The sequence below is a fragment of the Struthio camelus genome, chromosome 20 (assembly GCF_040807025.1).
Source record: "Struthio camelus isolate bStrCam1 chromosome 20, bStrCam1.hap1, whole genome shotgun sequence".
Classification (NCBI taxonomy): domain Eukaryota; kingdom Metazoa; phylum Chordata; class Aves; order Struthioniformes; family Struthionidae; genus Struthio; species Struthio camelus.
The window spans coordinates 10590078-10612007 of record NC_090961.1 but is presented as its reverse complement, the minus strand read 5'-3'; the positions used below and the strand labels follow the sequence as shown (position 1 = coordinate 10612007).

General features: G+C 44.6%; 1 long non-coding RNA gene across 1 annotated transcript in view; it reads left to right on the top strand.

Annotated features, from left to right (window-relative positions):
- The window catches only part of LOC138061719 (uncharacterized), a 45509-nt gene that overhangs the window by 16020 nt on the left and 7559 nt on the right, over positions 1–21930 (top strand). The window contains exon 2 of the long non-coding RNA XR_011135632.1: positions 2372–2463. This is a non-coding gene — a long non-coding RNA (uncharacterized lncRNA). The remainder of the gene's footprint in view (positions 1–2371; positions 2464–21930) is intronic.

Genomic DNA, 21930 nt, shown 5'->3' with positions numbered 1-21930 from the left:
CTTTGTAAGCAGAACCCTCAGGATATACGTGACCAAATGGTGAGGGAAGTCAGCGCTTCAGAGGGCTATTAACAGTGGAAATATCGGAGATGATGTTGACATCTCAGGGAGAACTGTATAAACATGGCAGAATAGTGCCTCATAAAGTTCAGACCAATGTTGATTGAGCTGAATTTCAGTAGAAGGGGAACGATGCCTCAGCTTGCGAGTGTTGAAATAAGCCCCAGCTCTTCAGGCCATCTGCATAATGCTCCCTGTCACTGCATTGCCAAGATGCCTGTGATGAGGTCGGAGTCGCTTTCGCAGTGTTCCCCAGAGCTTGCCTGGTGACAGCCTGCTTCTTGCCTGTGTGCTACCAGTCGTGCCTGAGCAGGCCCAGGAAATTCAACCCCATGCTGATCTTAGGGATAGTCCCATCTGTACAAGCCGTGGTACCAGTCCGACATTAATTATTTTACAAGCCACAGCATCCGTTGAGCGCACTAAAGTTTTCCCTGTCTGAGGCTACTTGCTAATTTGACTGTAGGTGCCTGCATTTGCTTCTTGTGCAAAAGCAGCACCTGGAAACTTCAGGGTACTTCTGAGTCTTTTGCTCTGACACTTCCAAGCCAAGGCAAGGTTGTGTCTTTGTTCTAGGAATGAATCATGCCAAGGAGTAGGGCCCTTTCTGGTCACCTCCTGTTTCCATCCCCATGAAGAAGGTGACAGATGTGTGCCACTGCCACACCAGCCTTGTGTCAGGCAAAGTCACCCAGGGGAAAGCGGCCTCTTTCTTATGCCCGGCTGTGCTCTGATGCTTTGAGCAGGATACCAGTCTGAGAAACCATTGCGGGCCTAGCGCTGGGAGAGAACTGACAGTGGTCAGGCTCTGAGTCTTCTGGCACGGCATGATGGAGGGTCTCTCTCCTGGACTGCAAGTCCTTAGCACAGAAGCGGAGCATGCATGGACGCAGGCAAACCTGGCTTCCTCCTTCAGCTAGGATTAAAGGTTAAGAACCAGATGGATTCTTCTGTAATCCTGTTACAGTAATGACCACGGTACACAAACGACCGCTTCTGTCGTACTGTGCTGCCTCCTTTCTTCTGATTCTGCACTGTGGGAAACCTCTGTCAGGCCCAGAGGCTCTGCCTGGGGCATGTAAAACTGCAGCTTTTATTACTCAGAGGTATTACAGCAGCTTGATGGCTATTAGAGCCATCTCAACTTCAAAACTAGACCCTGGCAGGAGAAATAAAAAAGCACAGAAGGAATCATGCTATGGCCTAAAGCCAAATCATGGCCTCCCAGCTGGCCCCCTCTGCTGTGCTCCAAGGTCAGTGTGGACAGATGACCTGCTAGTGTCAGAAGCACAGCTGACCTGTCTCCTGATGTTAATCCCAAGACTGACTTTACTTCAGGATTCCTCATGCATAACTTGAGGGGTCCAAGGTTTCCAGAATCTATGTAGCAGTTGCTCATGGCAGATACTGGTGATGTGAACTGTTGTCACATATATAGCATTAATGCAGACAACAGTATCTAGAGGGACGTTGATTTAGCACCAAGACACCAAACAGGTCTCAAGAGCTCTCTGATACAGCTTCACTGAGAGATTTGCACAAGTCACTTAAGGACCCACAGCATTAGGGTTGTCACTGATCTCTCCTATTCTTTTCCTACAGTATATTAGTCTTTAGTACTGCAGGCATGATGCTTGTTCTGTGGAAATAACATCACTTACGCCCCCTTGGGCAGAGGGTACAGGACAAGCTGCATCTGGCTGAAGGGGATCAGACTCAACTAGCCAGGTAGTCCTTCCAGTGCCACACTGTAGTCCAGGGGTCCTTGACCTCGAAGTATGGGAAGGGGCTATTCCATAGAAAGGGACTGGGCCCTGGCCCAGCACCACAGAATATTTAATCATTGCATTTTGGAAGACACCAATTTATGCTTCCTCTCTGGGTCTTCATATCTCTGCATCACCTTTGATAAGGGACCCTGACTCCGTATGGCAACAAGTGGAGGCCGAGACCCTGATAAATACAGTTACTGCACAGTTTCTCTATGGCAGAAGGAATAAAACATACAATTTCTGGCTTATCATATCACATCAGAGCATTATACAGCATTCCTCAGTGCATTATGCGGCACATAAAAGGAATTTAAATGGCACACTAAGAAGCCTCCTCATTTCAAATGTATACTTTCACTACAGATTTTTCCGGTGCTTTTCCTGTCTGAGAAGGTCAAACCCTTTTTCCTCTGCATATTCTTTTTATTACTCATCATTTTGCATATGTCTATCCAGTTCCATTTCTCCAGTCCCTAAACAAGTCTCAGTCTTTCCTTATGGGCAAGAAGCTAAAATTTTCCATGCAATCTCTCCTGCAGGCTCAGCCCTGAGGATCCAAGTTGCTGCTTGATTGAAACATGGAATTTACAGCGCTGTATTGGAGCGTCGCTGGAGCACGGGAGGGGACAAGGTAGCTTTTTCACTGCAACGTAGTTGGCTCTCTCCCTGATGCAGGCTTCTCCATTTATCATTTTTCCTCTCTGGCCCTGTCTTCCAGCCTCCCCTCCTCCCTGTCCTGCTTTGGAAACTGTTTCTGGGAAGGAGGACCCTGCTTCCTATCAGCCCCGAGGCACCTGTCCCTCCTTCCTTCCTGCATCTCCTCTCTGCTGAGGAAGAGCTGTTTGGGCTTCCCTAATAAGGGGTTTCCCAGTGCTGCTGAGCTCATGCCTGAATTCCTCCCAAAAGCTGCTTACAAAGGCAACTCCAAAATGAATGACATTTGCAGGCCCAGGAAAGCTACTCATTGACAACTGCTGGCATTTGTAAAGCCTTTAGAGAACAGTAGCTGAGTGTAACTTGGTTTCCTTGTTACTGTAGGACAGAAACAGGAACAGCTGTCTTCATGCCAGTGGACTGCTGTAAGGCACATGCTTGGTTATTTGGTGCTTCCTTTCAGTTAGTTGCAAATAAGTTTCCCAAGGAGTACATGCCACCTTTCTGCCAAAGCAGAACAGAGCTAAACTTGCATCCAGCACAGGGGGCAATACCCACGAGGGAATGCCCCAAGGACTTGAACGTGAGCCACCGGTCCTCGGCCTGCTCTGTCCCGTCCCAGTGGGAGACGACAGACTCCTTTTGAGTGCACTTCAGTTACTGTAGGCACAATTTCCCCAGTTTCTTCACTGTTAAAGAAAATCCACAGGTTATCTGCAAATTTCCACAGATGAAAATCAGATTTCAAATTCTCTAGTAGGATGGAATTATTAGTTGTACTTGTAAGACTGAAAAGTAGAAAACTTAAAGAAAGAAAACACCTCTAAATCAGCACTTAATCTACTGGATTTTCAAAGTCCAGTAACTTAATAAGAGAGCATAGACTTGTGTCAATTGTTCCATCTTGACCCCCTTTAAAAGCACAGTGCAGGTCTTTAATAATGTTGGAACCATTAAGACTGTAACATATAATGCTGTACCTTTTAATCTCTCTTATGTGGTAGGCCATCAAAAAAAAGTGGATATCATTGTAGGATATTTTAAATCTATGCAGTTATAATGAACAGTTTTAGGCACCAAGAAAGGCTTGAAAACCAAGCCTGGCTTTGGCACCTAATTTAAAACGAAGATGGTGTTTGCCACAGAGTATCTGAGGTTAGAATCAAAGCCATAGACTAGCGATCCCCTGCTCCCATAAACTGACATCCTTTTTGGTTAATATATGTGTGAAAAACAAAGTTATTGGTTATACAGTCAGCAATAAAATCACCATAAAGCCTCTGAGCTTGGGATGGGACACAAAAAATGCGTGCACAAGTCCTCTGAGGCATCCTTGCCCCAGAACGTGGAAGATTTGAGCAATGCTGAAGAGCTTTGCTATCATCTTGACATCAAATAAATGAATGGACCCAGCACAACCATAAATAGGTGGAAATTCTGATAACATCATATACATGCTGAATGGTTGACTTATGCTCTTAAAGAAGAATCTTCAGTACTTTTGAATGGTCTTATTGGGTGTGTTCTGGGGAATACTGCTAAACAGCAATAATGCAAGTGCCAGACCAAGCCAAAGGAAATTGTGTACTTACTATGAATGAGCTTAAGGGATAAGTAGACACAGACCTGCTGTGAGAAATTATTGATTCTACAGGGTTGTTCTGACAATTACCACCTCAACTGGAAATTAAAAATGGAATCAACAAGAGGTTTCTTTATGATGGATCCCAATTTAAGTTATGGATGTGAGCAGAACTTGCCTTTGGATCTGAATCTCTATTTCTGATCTTGCCTTTGACACCCTTTTACAGGAGAATCATTGACAAAGCCTGACTGAGAATAGCATTGACATTTGTATTCTCACCTTAACTTGAGTGTTCACAGATGCGCTAGATCTTTTGATTGTGAATTTGCTTTTACTTGATCCTTGGGGAAACTTTCCATGTGTTTTGTTTCAGTGCAATTGATCTGGAGATTTGTAAGGTCATTTAGCTTGCTGTAAAAGGCTGTTGGGAGTATCCGAAGAAGCTCTTTCCCTTCATCGTCTCAAAGTTCTTCTTCAAACCACAAATGAAGCCCAAAATTGTATATAGCTCAAAAGAGTGGTTACTTTTAATCTTTCAAAAATGTTCAGGTCAAGTTGCATTTGGGTTTTAGACCAAGGATATTTGGGGACGTTGAAGGCTCCCTGATCCAAAATGGTTTGTCTGAGAAGAACTCCAGCCAGGATCTGAATTGCAAACCTCAACTGCTATCTGTATCTCTGTTCAGTTTCCATTTAGCTTCCTATTAAAAAGGGGGGTTGTGTAAAACTACGATCTAAGTTACTGATCAAAGGTATGTCCATTTGCCCACAAATCTTTCCTTATTTTTCAAACAGGACGCACAAAACTGAATGATGTTTGGCTATGGATCTCAGCTTGTGGTCTGCTTCTTCTCAGAAGAGTGTTTTTAGCAATCAATAAGGAGTTTAAGGGCAGGAGGCTCAATGCACTGCTGAAACCATGTTTCGATCTCTTATTCCTCCCTTTCTTTTGACTATGATTTCCTGTCTTGTGCACAAACCCAAGTTTTGCTGGGATGCAAGTAAAAATGCAGTTAATGCATCTGGGAAAAGAAATGAGGTGATGAAGTGAGGCCTATTTCATTGTAAAAAAGGCTATTTTGTAACAGCTTCTTGGCAAAAATAGCCTTGCATCTGAGAGGCGGAGTGCCATTGCTTCATTTGTGTGTTTTGCCACTACCCTCCTCATAAGTGCATATTCAAAACGGACAGCCAGGAAAGCAAATGATTATATTTAACAAGAGAGTTCTCAGGGGAGTTTGTGCTAAAAACAAGTCAGATCAACTGGTGATCTGATTTTGTTGTTTATTCTTTTTCCATTTTTAGTATTCGTACTCTTCAATGCTGAATGATCTCACTAAATGCCAGAGACTATGAAAACAAATCAAGTTGTCCTGCAAAGTAAATCACAGTGAATCAATTTATTTTGCTGTGATTCAGTATCTTACCCCTACGTGCCCTGAGGCAGTGCTAACTTGGATGGGAACAGCTCACACCGAATTGTGGCCAATTCTATCCCCCCTCTGCAGGATGCTTGATTTAACCTAAACTGGACAGATCAGAGTCATGTTAGCTGATAACCAGCAGTCCACTGACTTGCAGGGTAGTGAGTGCAGGCCTGAAAAGAACTATTAGGAAGATGACTCAAGCTCTGTCAAGAGTTCCCTGTTTTTGATGACGTGGGATAGGTGCCAATAACTCTGCAGTTGGTTGTACTACTTGTGAGGAATGATTAATCTCTGTGCAGGATGCTCTTTGCAACAGGAAGGGAGAGGCTATGTGATCTATTGACTGCAAATATCATACTCCTGCTGAAAAGGGAATGTTTCATTCTTAGGTTTCTCTATGTAGTTTGTCTGAAGTAGTTTATACTGTTGAGGAAACAGAATGGCCCACAGGGCAAGTGTGTGCTTGCTGCTACCTCCACAGCAGTATTTATAGCGGGGTACTTTAAATGAACAATGTATAAATGATACCATAAGCTTTTTTGTTTCTGAAGCTAAGAAGTGCGTCTCTAAAATCATGTATATTGGTTCAGCAGGAAAGTACTCAGCAGCTGCCAGGTAGCATAAGGTGGTCATTTTGAAGACAGATGAGACCTTCGAAACAAGAGGGAAATGGATTGATTTTCCTGGCATTGCATTAGGTTTCTTGGCAATTAGAATACTGGGTCATTTACTCCCATCCAGTTTTCAGCAGAGCACTTGAGTGAAATCCAGTCTCTTCCTGAAAGTGATGGAGGACAAACTGGGCATCTGTCTCTTGGCCTCTGACTGAAGATCAGAATAACCTCTGCTAATCACTTGATGGCATCTACAAAAAATGAAACGAGGGGAGGCCCAGGCAATGTGATATCTAAGAAGGATCTTCTCACTTGTGTCACAGCTGTGGTTAGCTTTGTCAGACAACTTGAACACCATGGCTAGGAGATTCAACTCCTAAGATCCTTCCTAAGAATCTAATGGGAAGGATCAAACACCTGGTACCTGCAAAACGCTGCCCTGGGTTTGATATGGAGCCTGTCAATAAAAATGGAATGACAACAGGCATTGGGAGTACTTAGAAGAATTTGCTCAGTCAAATTCACAGATTTATGAAAAAAAATCACTAAAATCAGAGCCCTCTTAAATTTCCTTCTCGTGTTGTTTGAGATCCTGTTCCCATGCCTAACTCTCTCCATGCTCAACTGCCTCTCTCAGGGCTGTGGATTGCACTCCAGCTGGCAGATAACCTTCTCAGCGCTAAACGTTGCAGCCTCGAAGTCCCTTAAGTGCATTGGTGTGGCAGGTTTTCTAGGTCTCGGGTTTACGCAGGAGGTGGGAACCCCCTCATGGGTTGCAGGATGTTATAGCCCTAAATATCATCACACTGCACTTTTCTGGCTGCCAACCAGCCCATACTGCTGAGGCTGCCTGGTGGGTACAAAGCCTTCTCAGAACAGGGGCAGCTCTCATCATGCCGAAGGGCTGGTCTTGGAACCAGCCCCAGGGCCCCTGAAGACAGGAGGCAAAGGTCTCTCAGCCAGATCCACTGCCCATGCCAGAATCTGCCCAGCTGCAGGTGATTTCAGGAGTTTGAGCTCCTCCTGAAGAGCAGGAACAGCTCAGCCAAGTGGTTTTGACTCCAGCATCCTACAATACCCCCAATCACAAACACTGATACTGAGAAGCACTTCCTAGGCCCGTAGAAGGTTTGATTTTGTTCTGGGAAGAGTTTGAACTAGCAATTGGCTGCCAAAACAATTATTAGAGAGTCAGCCCTCTCTTTTTGTTCCCATTAGACCTGAAGCATGGTGAGGACTGCTCCTCTGCTTACTGCTGAATGCTTCCAATTTAGTAGCGGGTTTGCATCACTGATTTGATATAGTGTTATGAACTGCTCTGGACAGGCTGTTAGAGTTGCTTTGTCCTCTCCTGGCCAAGAAAACATCTGTGGTTTTTTTCTACACTGCTGAGGGAAGGATATTGGCTTTATGAGATTATCATGTTTCCATGTGGACATGTGGGTTTACTTATCGCCTGCTTCTTCATTCTGGACCAAAGCTGCTCATGTTTTGCGACATTCCTGGAGCAATATTTGGCTGGTCAAACTTGTTTACCCTCACTTGTCTGCATCAGATCTTTTTGGGAGGCTCTTGCACTGCTTTTTCATGATGGCAACTGGCTTTGTGGAAGCACAGCTCATTGCTGAGGATGGCAGAGTTCAGGGCCAGCTGTAGAAAGGTAGCACTGGGATATTATAACGATTGAGGAGAAAGTCTAGCAGGGATCCTGCTTAGAGGAGAGGGACCACTCAGTCTCCTCTAGAAGGCAAGCTGTGGAGTCAGGAAGGGGATTCAGCACCCATGGGTAGTCAACCTTGCTCTACCTACTAGGCTGCGCTCCCTTTTCTGGAGGCAAATTGGGGTGGCCAAGGGCATTGGAGACTAACCCGCAAGTCAGGAGCTCTCATCGCTAATCCAGCTTTGGCACTCATGAATTCTGTGATCATTTGCTTCATTTCTGGTTTGGTTGCTTCTCACCTTTTTGACTTTTTAGGCTATAAACAAGTGATTATCATTAGTGATAAGTGAAGGAGCTAATGAGACCCTGTAAATGTGGCTGAAAGTAAGCAAGGGCTGGATGTTTAGCATCTTCTTAAAGGCAGACATCTATAGTCATGCACCTAGCATTGGTAGCATCTTAAGTCACTGATTGATTTTGTAAGGTCTCCAGGGTACTCCTTGCCTCTCTGTTTGTTGTTGTAGCATTTAATGCAGTGGAGATCTCTAAGTTCTCTGTTATCTCACACAGACAGTGAAAAACATGTGCTTCTTGAATTTCTCTTCTAGCTAACTGACAGAGAAATGATCTCCATAGGGCCAAGTCCTGCTCTGTGCTCTCATAATATAATTCCTTGGCTGTCTAAGCAAGTAGCTGACCCTAGAAGTTACCTGATATCAGAGGTTCATGTACCTGAAATGATATCTCCACCAACAGATGAACCTGTTAATGGACACCGTAGTGCCTGGGCAATGCAATGCTCCAGGGTCAGTGCAGGGAGCTGTGAGCTGGGTCTCCCATGGCTCATCCCCACAAGAGAGCAGTGATGTCCACTCTCTTAGCCCTCTTCTACAGTTCTGTGGGCCGAGGATGGGTCTGTACTCTTCTGGCCATGTCTCCCGAGAAATGCGTCACATGAATGTCCCCGTCAGGTTTCCTCTTAGTCTCTTTGGGAAGCTGGCTGGTGCCACTGCCTTGCTGAGGACCTTGCCTGGAGCTGAGTTATGTCCTGGGCCGAAGTTGCAAGAGCAAAATCAATGTGAGAGCATGTCCAGGGCTCCATCAGAGGTTGCTCACAGCTCTGTTCCTCCAAGTTCCTCTGCTGGACCTCCACCTTGCCTGGCCCTGGGGCACTGCCCCAGGGGCAAAAATCCCAAATCTGGGGGAGGGAGGTCTCAGGCAGGTGGCAAGTCACTCTCCAGGAAGCAGAGGCGTAGAGCATGTACTAAGTGCCTTACTCTACACTTTCACAGAAATAGTGGAGGATGGTCATCAAAAATGTCAACAAAAATCCAAACAATGCATCATGTCTTGGCTCTGGTTAATTTTATAAACCAAATTCATAATCTCATGATTTTCTTTTTAATGAGACTTCCCCTTGTAAAGAAGTAGATTGCTGTTACACTGTTCTCCTTTATTTATTAGCTGTGAGGTTTCAGCTCAGCATATGCACTGCTTTGCACAGCACTGATGTTCTGCCTGTTGCTCACCGGACCATCCTACTTCTCCGTTTCTGAATAGTGCCCCGACTCTCACTTAGGTAGTAGTTCCTTGATGTATTCTGATTTATGTGTAATACCTGTCAGCAGCTGGAGATCTCTGCCGGACACTTGAGAGCTGCACAAGCCCACTGATTTAAATCATTTGAGGGATGTTACAGCTCTGTGTGTAGAAGTGGGGGCGACACCTCCGAAGATCTGTACTCCCATTTGAATTCCCTGTCTGTGATCTGTGACATGAGAGTAGTCACTGGCTTCCTCTTTAACGCATTTGTGAATTCACAGCTGAGCAGCGATTGTTTTCACACCATGTGAATATAAATTAAAAAACCCCAGCTATTATTTTTCTCGTCTTCATGCACTATAAATCCTGAGATAAGATGAGGATAAGAGTACGGAACAAAGAAACCCACACTTCCCAGGCTTCCCCTAAGGCCCCTCTTCCTGCAGCTGGCAGTGGGTCAGTGTTTCCACAGAAACATGTCACGGCAGTGCACCCAGGAAAAAAACTCAGCCAGCAATAACAAAACAAGCAAAGTGGCCTTTGCAAGCCAAAGGCAATTCAGTTTACTGAAACGCAACATGAGACAAGGGAATTACTGACAGCCGTGCAAGGCTTCAGTCCAGGGAGCAGCTCTATCCGGCAGGTGTCAAATGAACACAGATGAGTTGGGTTGTGATACCGGGTGCTCCCTGCAGGTGAGCAGACAGTCCTTTGTGGGCATGGATGCTATTTACTGAAGGTCAAAGAAGACATTTATATTGCTATTCAAAAACTGGGGGAAAACGCTTCTGATTTTATAGCTCGTTACAATAATTTGCTTGGAATCAATCCAGATGCTGCTGTTTGCATGTGTCTGCAATGTGTGCCTGATTTTTTAACAAATATTTTTACCTGAAATATTAATTTAACACATATTTTTACCATATTTACAGTTGTTAGCTGGTGTGTTGCCTAATGCAAAATATGATAAGAGGGAAAACTGAGCAGACTTTGTGGCTGGCTTTGCTCTCTGCCCTTTCCCTATGGCATTTTTCCTGTACCGTCTCAAAGGTTGCTTTGCCTTTTGATACTTCTTTATGACCTAAAAGATCTTCTGGAGGAGATTATCTTTTATTACATTTTTAATTTTTTTTTTTTTTGATTTGCCAGTGTATTTATTTCCTAATTCTTTCTCTTTTTCATTAGATCTTATTTTCATATGTTCAAGATGTTCAGTGATAAGTTTCTTCCTCTGACAAACAATGTGAGTCATTTTTCTGGCTTCTTGTCAGCAGCAAAAGTATACATAATGCTAACAAATACTCACTTCATGATGTAATGCTGTTTTCTTCAAGGTTTGCAATGTTTAATTCTCTGTCATTTGGTGTGAGCTGGATGCTCTGGTACTGAAGTATAGGCACCTTCTTTTGAGGGTATCAAATCCATTCACGACAAAAATTTTATTTCTTCATGGCACATTAGATGTTTCTGCTCCGTGGTTTAGAAATGTTTGTCAAAAGAAAGCCATTAACTAGGGTTCAAGACCTACGGTTGAACTTGACTTAAATAAAGTCTTTTTACCTAGAACAATAATCCTAAAGACACACTATGAGGCATTGAATTGGATATTTTGGGGAGAATATAATGTTTTAGCATAAAACTTCTTAAAGTAAAATTTCTGGGTTTAAGCTAAGGAAATTAAGTATATATATATATTTTCGGAGGAGGTGTTTTGAACCATCAGCACTGGAAGTGAAATATATTTCTTTAGAAATTACTGAAGTTTTTGTTTTAATCTGGTCAAAGAATACAATTCTTGGATGGCTTTATTCAGTGAACTTTTATATGTTTGCTTGTCGTCCAACTTTAAGACAGGAAAAGCAGAAACTGCCCTGGGATGGAAGTTCTAGTTTTGAAGGAGGCAGAGCATGCGTTTAAGTTACTCATTGCTCCCAACATTAAGCTTGCTTAAGAAAATACCTAGTCTGTAAAAATTCAACCTATCTTTCCCTCCTTGTTTAAATAGTTTTGCATATTTGGAGGTAAAATGTTTCCGAGCTGTGAGGATTGTTATCTGAGGAGTAAATTCAGAAAAAAGTATATATTTTTTTCCTGAGTGTTTTTCCTGTATTTTTCACAGAGGTGTTTAAAACAGGACTAGCAAACTGTGTAAGGTAGAGACTCTACTGTATGGAGAAGACAGTCACCCTTGGGATTATATAGTATTTTTAGAGGAGAAAAGACGTAAGAACCCTGTTGCTGTGCATGTGCACAGCCAGGCTTTCCGTGTATACGAGTGAACATCTTGTTCTTCCTAGGCTCAACCTCTGAAATATCAGGTTTGAATTAGAACCGCAAAGAGCTGCCCATGAGCATGTCGGGGAGATTCAGAGGACCTTCCCCGGAAAAACAGCTGTTCTGTAACTCCCGTTGCAGAATTCACCCGATCCAGTAGTTTCTGCTGTCAGAGGCCAGGAAAGGGAGACAAGTGACGTGTCTGCTGCTGCCTGACAGCTCCTCTGCTCCTGTGCAAACCCCATGACGTGACTGCGTGTAGGCGAGTGCCGCTCTCGCCGCTCCCAGCCTATGACAACGCTGCTGGGAAGAGCAAGGGATCTCACCAGCCCTGCTGCCACATGGGCTTTCCAGGGCCCCTTGCCCTTCTGCCCCTGGGAAATCACGGGATTTGGACTTTATACCTGTTTTGCAAATCAGTCACATGAGAAAAGTCATCAAACGCATATGGATGTGCTTTGAAAGTCTGATGCAATTACTAACTTTTTTTTTTTTTAGCTGAATGAATTTGGCCATCTCAAGGAAATGAAAAAAATCCCAAACATAACAAAAACACCAAAACTAAAACTAAAGGGACGATGGTCTTGAAGGAGAAGTACCAGCTCTGATTCAGCTGCTGACTTTATTACATGTTTTTTGTAAGGTGGAGGCAGACGTAATCTCTCTGTGCTTCAGTTCCCAACTGCCAGTTGCTTCCTGCAGGCGCAGACAATACCTTATCTTCCTCCCACCTACCTCCATGCACTCCTGTGCTGTGCCTAACCTCACCTCTCCTCTGTCCTTGCCATTGCCAGCACATCCCTCTACACAGTTGTCTTGGCTCCCACTTTAACAAACTCTACATGCTCCATACAGTCCTTGTTTTTGCATAAGTTATTTTGGAGAAGAGGTTACGTTGGAAAGGACACGCTGAGGTCCTGTGTGAGAGAGGTCCTGTTGATGTCTCCAGCATATAGTCACTGGGGTAACTGCTGGGAGCCTACCTGTCTGTCTGCACTCGGGGGACAGACTGCCAGGGCCCCAAAGTTTTCATATCCTTTATTCTGTGAATTTGTTCAGCATGCTTTTTGCGTTCAGTAACTCACGTTGAGTTAAACCATAAACATCTTGGGCATTTATCCCTAGAAATATTTAATCCTTTAAAAAAGAAATTGAGAGTAAGATCGATAGAGAGAAGCCTCTGAAGGAGAGCTGTCCAAGAACAGCTGTGTGTGAACACTTACATTAATTTAGGTTGAAACCAGAGGGAAAACAGGAATCCTTTCCACATCATCACATGGCTTACAGCATGATCAAAGCTCTGCTGACCCTGCCAATCCCCTGCCACTCTTTTGACACCATTTTTGCTGTTGAGGCTCATCCATGCTCCCTCCTCAGAAGAGCATCAAGTGGATAGACTTTTTCTGTGGGCCTGTTTTGCACCTCCCCAGCTCCACCCAGGGCAGCTGGTGGGGCAGGGGCTAAGACGGAGGCAGCTCTACGCATGCTCAAGTCCCAGCAATCGTACTGCTGTGCATCTGCCCTCCGGCAGTCTGGCTATACTCACAGCATTAGACTGCTCTGATGCAAATCTTGCCAAAAATTATCTTCAGTCCAACATCCCCAAACCCCAAAAGAGTAACAACGTTAATATCACACAAAATGAACGCAGAGCATCTGACTCTGTCAGACGTTGTCTAGGTAGTTTCTATTTTAAGAGAGACGCGTCAAAGAAAAAAAGATTACCAAGGAAAAAACTGCTTTGGTCACCTAACCTCAAATCTACTTATCAAAAAACTACTTGGAAAATTTAAGAGCATAGTACCGAGCAAAACTTCTCCCAGGGAACAGGAGGTGAGCGTGTCCTGTCACAAGCCTCAGCCAAGCTCTGAGGGCAGGTTGGCTCCTCCGCCGCGGTTTCCCCTCTCCTCTCCCTAGAGCAGCCCTGAAGGCAGCAGGCACTTTCTCTGGCTGGCAATAACAGGAGCAGAGAGGCTGCCCACCACCCGGGGGAGCTCCCATTGTGTGGGATGTTCTCCCAAGAACGAGAGCACTGTGTTTATAAGCAGCATAATTAAACATAGACTTTCTGCTACCTTTGGCAGATCACAGGAGCTGAGGTGCTAGTTCAACTGTTCTTCCGGGCCTCCTGGGTGCGGGAGCTGCCAAGACTTATAAATGCAGCCGATTTCCAGCGCGGCCTGGATTCAGCAGGGCTGCAAGTATTTGCAAGCGGTGATCTTCTGCCACATGAATGACAGCATTTTCTACTCCCAAGAGCTGTGTCTAACTGATGGGTCCAAAGGCGTACCCCAGTCATGCCTTGAGAGCGTAGCCAGGTGAAGCCCAGCAATGAATAAACACTTGCTCAAAACCATGGCGCTTTCCGTGGGTAGGCTATTTGGATGCTCAGGACAGAAAGTAGCTACAGCTGAAGCGTGCACATCCCACTTAGCTGGGTGAGGCAGTCTATGGCCTGACAAGAGATCTCCTGCAGCCAGCGTGAAAACCTCCTCACGCATGCGTGGAGTTGCTTGAGGCCTCAGAGAGGATCAGGGTTTCTTTCCAAACAATGGTCATTTGTGTGCTCTGGCCTCCAGCATCCTTTCCTGTAAAGACGTGAATAACCTGTGTGCAGTAGCTCACACTGCTGTTGGGAATGTTATTTAGGGGACTTCACAGCACTTTTCTGAACAGCCCCTGGTAATTATTTGTTGGCACACACCTCTCCTACTTGTTGCAACAGTTGATCAAGGTGTTTCATGCCGGTAGTTTTTTTTCAGAAGCCCTGCCATGGCACGGCACTGTCTCCTGATATCTCTTTGGTTCTGCTGCTACTCCCAGTTCAGCCCCAGGAACCAGCAAGGAAGGTTTCTAAGAGTAAATCAGTCCACTTCGCTACATAATAAATGATTCTTAAAAATGTACTCCCATCATAATAAATCAGGAAACTGGCAGATACTTGTTACTCTAAGAAACTGCAAGTGGGATTTATTGCTGCCCTATGACTTCAGTGGTTTTGTGGGAAGCTGGGGGAAACGTAAGGGAATTCCTGACTTCTGAAATGCTCAGCCTCTGCTCTGGCTTTGGATGCTGTTTGACTCCAAGTGCTACCACCTGAAGGCTCTCGAGCAGTATTTTTCCTGTTAACTTAAGCTGGTCCAAAGATGTTCTGGCCAACTGGGATACTGATGGGATCATTTCTGGTGACTTTCTGGAGTAAGACTGCAAACTGCAGTCTGTAATTAGAAAGTCTTGCCCTTCACAGGTGATAATAAGTCCAGGAACAAAGATGGATGACAGTAATCAAGGAATGGATCAATAACTTTAATTCCAGAATAGGAACAGCCCATATTAATTCAGAGTAACAACCTCTAGACTGAGAATTTAGGGGCTAAAAAAAAATTGCTTTTTAGAACTATTTTTTTTTTTTCTGATGCAATGTTTCCAGCAGGGGGTGGATTTCCTTCATTAAAAAAGGAACATTGTCTTTGGACTCTCAGCAGAGACAACCAGCAAAATTGGACATTAATGCAGGAAGTCAGAGGACAGACATTGCACTGGCACAAGGAGAGATGCCAACAGACTGCAACAGGTGAAAGCACACAGATGTGTCCTTTGCCACTCCAGGTTCATGCTGTCCAAAGCACGGTCTCCGCTGAGCATTGCTGTGGGTGTTTGCATCTATTGCTGCAGAAGTGGGGAACTTCTGCACTGCTGATTGCTAAATAGGCCTGACGGTCACATTCAGCGTGCCTCATATTAACACCCTTCTCTGTTATCCTATAATAACCCCTGGTGATTACATGGTTGTGGACTTTCTGCAGTTTTCCTGACTGCAGCATATTCCCCCCCAGCAGTGAGTATTTTCCAATGATGAGAGGCAATCCCAAGGGTATTCTGTCTAAGGACTCTACCAGCTCTGAAATCAGTGGCCCTGGACCCATCCTGGTGTCTGGGAGCAGGAATGGAAAACCCAGCTCTGATGTACTTCAGCCACGAGGCAGGCTCTGCCCCTCCGGGGCAACCACGCCTGGGAGTCATCCTCTTTAGATCACAAGCTCCTAACACAGGATACCTCCCAAAGAAACATCATGTATTTCTACACAGGAATAACCCTTTTGTAGTGGAAGAGGGACACTTATTTCCACTACCTATTTCCAAACATATTTCCACTGCTGACAACTGACTATCAGGGAAAACCCCAGTTAACCTCGGCGCGCTGTGCTGGCCTGGGAGGAGTCTGCACATGGCTTTCCAGACGTTCTTCACCCCTTTGCTTCTGCCATTAACTCAAGCAACACTTCTCCTCCTCTAGAGGAGGTGGTGGATGGGTGTGCACCATGTGCAGGGGGGCTTATAGAAGTGTTCATCACAGCTCCTGCTCCTGACTCAGCCTGTGTTGGAGGGGAAACTCCACACAATCACTGTGAGACCAGCTACATGGGCAGAGGCTCCCTCTGTCTTCTGATCAACAGCCTGCCTGGGAGATGGAGGATAGAGAAGAGGTCAGAGGACAAGTCTGGGACCTGGAAAGACCTATTTGAGTCCCTTTCTCCTCCTCCCACCACAGATTTTTTTGTGTGACCTTAGACCAGTCATTTAGTGTCTCCACAGTTCCCCATCTGCAAGAGTGGACTTTCCCTATCTCATAGGAATGATGTGAGATAAATACTTTAATGAGCCTTACATGCTGTCTTGATATCAGCCAACTGATGCAGTTAAGTTAGTATCTCCTCTGGTTAAAAAGCCAGAAAAGATCCTGATTTTTCTGGGAATACATCAGTTATTCCTAAGAAATCAAGTATATTTTGGGTCACTGCATCAGAGCACTTAGTGGTATTTGGGAGATATTCCTGACCACTAATTCCATTTCTTGTTTACAGAACACTGGAGTTTAGTTATATTACAGGATCCTGCTTTAGTTCCTTGAACACAAAATGGGAGGGCTATAAACACAGAGGAAACAGAGTAAATGCCAAGTAATATTTTCCAGTGTAAAAAGTAGATATTCTTGTTGAGATTCTTGATACTTAGCAAGAAGCTCACCTATAGGGGAGAGACTTTTATTATCTGTGCATGGGGATCAGGAGATCATTTGCAAGAGGAATGTAGAAATCTAATAGTAAATTCTTCTTCTCCCCATCCAAACCAGATCAAATGTAAAGGCAGAAAACTATTGATAGGCATGGGAACCTGTCCATGATTAGACACTGGTTGATAGGTTAGCCTGTGTAACCATGGACTGGGCCCATGCAGTGGGGGAGAGGGATCCTAGACAACTCAGAAGACTAAGTGGGCTAAGTCAGCTCTTGAGGGTTTTGGGAGGAACAGCTACAAAGTGCCTGGGTCTGGTTCTGTCCACAGTTGTATTTTCCTGAGGAAAGAGGTGTTGACTGGGTCCAAAAACACCTGCTTGGTTCCACACTGTCCTGGGGAAAACAGTGTATCTGGGCCATGAGGTCTGTGAATCACCAGAGTCAAGGAACAAGACAGAGCGGCAGTATGAGAGTGCTGTGGAGACCTGGGCACAGCTGGGCTTGATATGATGAGACCCATGCAGCGCAATTCAGCTTGTGAGGAGTTGGGGAAGTCCTCTCAGAGACAACAATGTCTGTGGGTGGGCTGAGAGGATGGCTAACACCTGCATTGGTCAAAAAGGAATTAATGTGAGCTAATTAACTCCATTAGCCCCACCTTGCTCTGCTCCAGCAGGTGCATGCATTGGAGGGCAAGATAAAAGAGGGAGTGAGCAAAGCAACTGTTGGCTTGGTAGCAGGCTGTTGTATGTTAGAAGTCTTCTGCAGTAGGTGCTCTGGTGTGTAGTGGGGTTAAGGTGTCCAGACTTACTGGAGGTAGCTGCTGGTCCCTGGAGGCATGGAGGGAAATAGGGCTGAAATGGGTTGCTTGGGAGGATGTAAAAGGAAAATGAGGGACCTAAATGGTTATGTTTATTTACATATATATTTATTTTTAGCTACCTGGTGAGCTCTGAAAGGTATTCCTTTAACTACCAAAATGAAAAATACCTAAGTAAAGAAATAGTTCAGGCCAGTGCTTATGATGTTTCCTGTTGCAGGCAACTTTGAGTTGCATTAGTGCTTTGCATCTTCAGCCAAAAGTTTTCTCTGCTGTGTATGCACACAAGTAATCAATAGTGATGAGCAGTGTGTGAGAAGAGATGTCATTTTACTACCTAAGCCCCTTGGCATGACAGTAAAGTATTCCCACTGTGAGGGAAGACTCTGCTATGGCAGATAGCAGGCTTTGGCCATGCTCCTCTCTAATTCCTGGAGCACTGCTCTTAAAGAACTGCAGGGTGACCTCCTAGCTCTCACTGACTGTGTGGCTGTGATTGCGTGTCCTGAAGGAAATGGGAAAATAGGAAAAAGGGAATGGGAAATACTTATTTTTGTTGAAGGTCTGGATGGGAAAACCCATAAAGCAGAAAAGGCTGTCAAGTCAGTAATATTCTGGCTGATTTTTATTTTTAAGCTTTCATGGATTAATGATATACAAGAATGGGGTGAGAAGACAGGATGAAAAGAAATAGCACTTGCTCAGTGGTATCTGATTAATAGTAGAGCCTGAAAGCTAGCTGAGACTGCAGTTTAATCTTGACCTCTTTGACTAAGGTGTATATAGGATTCTGGAAGGAATCCTCAGCTCCTTGGAGGGTGGCCTGATACCATGCAGTGAGCTAACCAGTCTCTGGTTTATTAACATCCATGCTAATTCCTGGGGCTGCAAGACTGATTTGGCAGTCAAGACCACCAACAGGCTAGACACTAATCCCAGTATCCACCATATTGGAGGAGAAGAGGGCATAACTGTGGCTTCTGATGAGAGCTTTTGTATGTGGTACAGGGAGTTGGATGGAAAACAGGAAACATGTATGTTGACATGTAACTCATGTTCTGAAGCTTCTGCCAAAAAGGTGAACCTGTTCCAGACCAGCCTGTGATCTAATCTCTCCTGAGCTCCAGGTGAGTGATGCAGCCCTGGGCTTGAGTATTGTTTTACCCTTCAGGTTGAAATGGATGAGTCTCCTCTGACACAGTGGGTAAAGCATTTAAGGAATCCCCCGTGGGAAGACACAGGGGCAGATAATATGAGCATATTTAGAAAGAGATTAGGCTATTTATGGACCTGGTGTTCATGACCTTAATAGCAAGGGAATAGGCATGGATGTACCCTCTGAAACCATTGCTACAATGATTGTGGATGCAATAGGTTAGGAGGGAAGTGAAACGAATAGTGCTTGGACTTGCATCCTCTCCCCGAACAGCATCTTCTGTAGCTGTTGTTCAAGAACTGGCCTAGATGCACCATTGGTCAGTGCTTCAGGATGTTTCTGTGTCTTTAAGGGTCTTCAGGCTTGGATTTATTGGGGAAATGCTCGGCTGTCTTGGTGTAAATCCAAACAGCTGTACCAGGAGACATGGGCATGTCTAGACTGCTTGACAAATGGAGTTACAGTGCACCCATGCACTCTAGGAGTGTGGATAGAGCAGCACCCTGTGGTTCCTGTCTGGTCCTTTTGCATGTGCTTCCTTCCCATGGAAACCAGGGAAGAGGGGTTGGTGGGAATGTGAAATGATTTCTTCTTGAGTCTTATATATATAATTTCCACCACTAGCCTGTCGTCTGTAGACTTAACAGTGGTCTTGGCTCCTACAGTTTTGATGTAATGTAGAAAATTTCCACTCAAAATCAATTTCCAGGGGTAAGACCATTGGAAGAAGGGACACTTAAACCTCTGAAGTGTGGCAGGGCCTTTTAGAAAGGGACCCCTGTGTCAGAAGAACCAACTTTGTGAGGACCCTGACTGTCCCCCAATGATAAAGGGAAACAAAGCTCATCTTTGGGCTGAGATACCTTTTCCAAGGGCTTCATTACAGCTGGTATCTCCTCATGATGCTTCTATTTGTTGTAGTGTTTTGATGATGACCAAACTCATTTATGGCTTGTCTTGGAGCAGAGCATTTGCTCCCATGACTGGCAGGAAAGGAGGGGCAGCATTGTTCTAAGCATGCATTTAGCCTTATTGCTAGCTTGATAAGAAATGCCAGGGAGGTCAAAGATGCCACCTGAGGCTTTTCCCCTTCCTCCTTTAACTGTAGTCTGAGAATATCCTGGGGTCAATGTACAAACATCCTGGGAAGCTCAGTGCAGCAGGAGGAGGTGATCCTGAGCTGAGTGAAACAGAAGGCACACTGCCAATACTGTACTTTTAATGAATTAACGTGTACTTGGCTGTTTATTTCTAGGAGTGGCAGAGTTGCTTATCCAAGAGTTGAGGAAAGTACTGAAGGTGGGGCCTTCAGAAGCTGGGACAATAAATGCTATTGGATTCATTCAGCTTATGTTTCACAAAACACTGCCCTCTTCCTCACTGAGGCTGTTAATCTACTGACTTCTAAGCTAAGTAAACATAAGCCTAAGTGAATGAACCTTGATTCACTTCCAGATTTGATACTAGACAGGCCTTGCTATAAAATCAAGGTAAACACGCTTTTTTTGTGGCAGCAGGTATAGGGTACCTAGTGTGGGAATAGAGGTGAAGGGGAACACTTGGGGCTGGGGAAGGCCTTTTCTGCTAAAGGAAAGTACAGAGGAGTAGAGAGCAGAGACTACCTTGAGGTGCCACAGCCTCAAACATCTGGAGAGGTGCTTGTCCTGTGTGGTCAGCTCTTCTGTATTGGCTATCACTCTGCTATAGCCAGGGTCTATTTTTGCCATCCTAATCAAAGCACTTGCACCCCAGCCTCTAGGGAAGCTCTCTTCAACACAGGAAGCTCTCAAATAGCTTCTGAGCTCACCTGAAGGTGGGTGTAAACCTCATAAGTTTTGAGTTAGCTTAGTATTTGAAGTTTTGGGTCCTAGTAATGTATGTGCTTAATGGAAGGATGGCCTGGAAGCCAAGATGCCATCCCTGCCCTGGGGTTACAGAAATCCTTGCCTGCAGTGCAAGTGTGCTGTCTGCTGGCAGGCTATTTGCTGCATTGTTGTCACACTGACTCACTCCAGCCCTGCTCATGGCACATGTGCCTTCCTCTGGGATTTTCCAGAAAGCATAAACCAGGTCCTGGTGTAGCATAATACTTAGCCATATCACTTAGGAGATCCACCCTGTGAAATAGTAAGACTTTCTGGGAAGAAATGACATGGAAAATTCCTTGTGGTGACTGCAGCATTCTTATGTGCCCAACAAAATCGCTCTGCAAATAGTGGATTGTTTTCCTCAGCTACCTCTTGGACTTCCCACAAGAATAAACAAACTAAAATGACATTTAAGAACTGTTCTCATTGCTGCAATTATTATGTGAAAGTAGGACCCTCGTGGTACCCCACTGAAACAAGAAAGTACTCAAAGAGAAAACTATTCCTGCAAAAAAATGGTTTGTGTTACATATTCACCTTTGAATAGGTTCATAAATGTTTTCCTGAAATGGGGATTGTAATAGAGAAGCAAGTATGAAGCAGCTGAAACAAGGAATAGCAAATATGCTCAAAAAAACCATGCCTAAAACATGCAGGAGATCAGCCCTATATTTATAGCCTATGTGAGAATTGTCTCTACTTATGGACAGAGAAAAGGTCCTCTTCAATCTTTATCTCACACCTTCTTTTAACCTCCTCTATTAAAGGAGTATAAAGGGATGACCTCTGAAGGTAAAACACTGAGATGCTGCCATGTGTGAGGTGCTAGAAGCAGAGCCCTGGTGACTGTCTAGTTCCAGTGGACCTGGAGATTTGTACACAGATACTGACATTCTTGCATGCTGTGATATCTTTCCTACCTACTCACTGGATAATTCAGTGGCAATGAGGAGCACTCTCATTGCTATAGCAGTAAGCTGCTTCATATCTCCATATTTTTGTTCTGGAGATTCCCCTGTTTTACATACAGATGTCCCACTTCCTTTTCTTCAAACAGCTCTTCAGCAAGACGACTTCACTAGGGCACGAGCAGCACTTGCTCAAACCCTCTCTGAAAGGATATCATTTTTCATCCTTTGCTCTTGGGAACTGATGAGAAAAGGGACCTGCAGTGAGCAAATATCTATTCTGCATAATTTAAAGGATGATCATGCCCTGGCAGCTGTTGGCTTGATTATATCTTAATAGACCTCTGCCACTTTGGTCTCTGCATGCATAAATATGCCTCTACACTGGCTCCGTAAAGACTAGCTTGAAACTCTGGGCAATGTTTGTGCACCTCTGCAATAATTAGCTCTATGGGCCATCAGCAGGGAACAATGAACCTCTTCTCTTGCGGTATATGACAGTGCTCTCCTTATTTAATGTGTTTATCCTCTCGGTGAGGGAGGAGAAAGATGCTTTTCTATTGCACTGATTA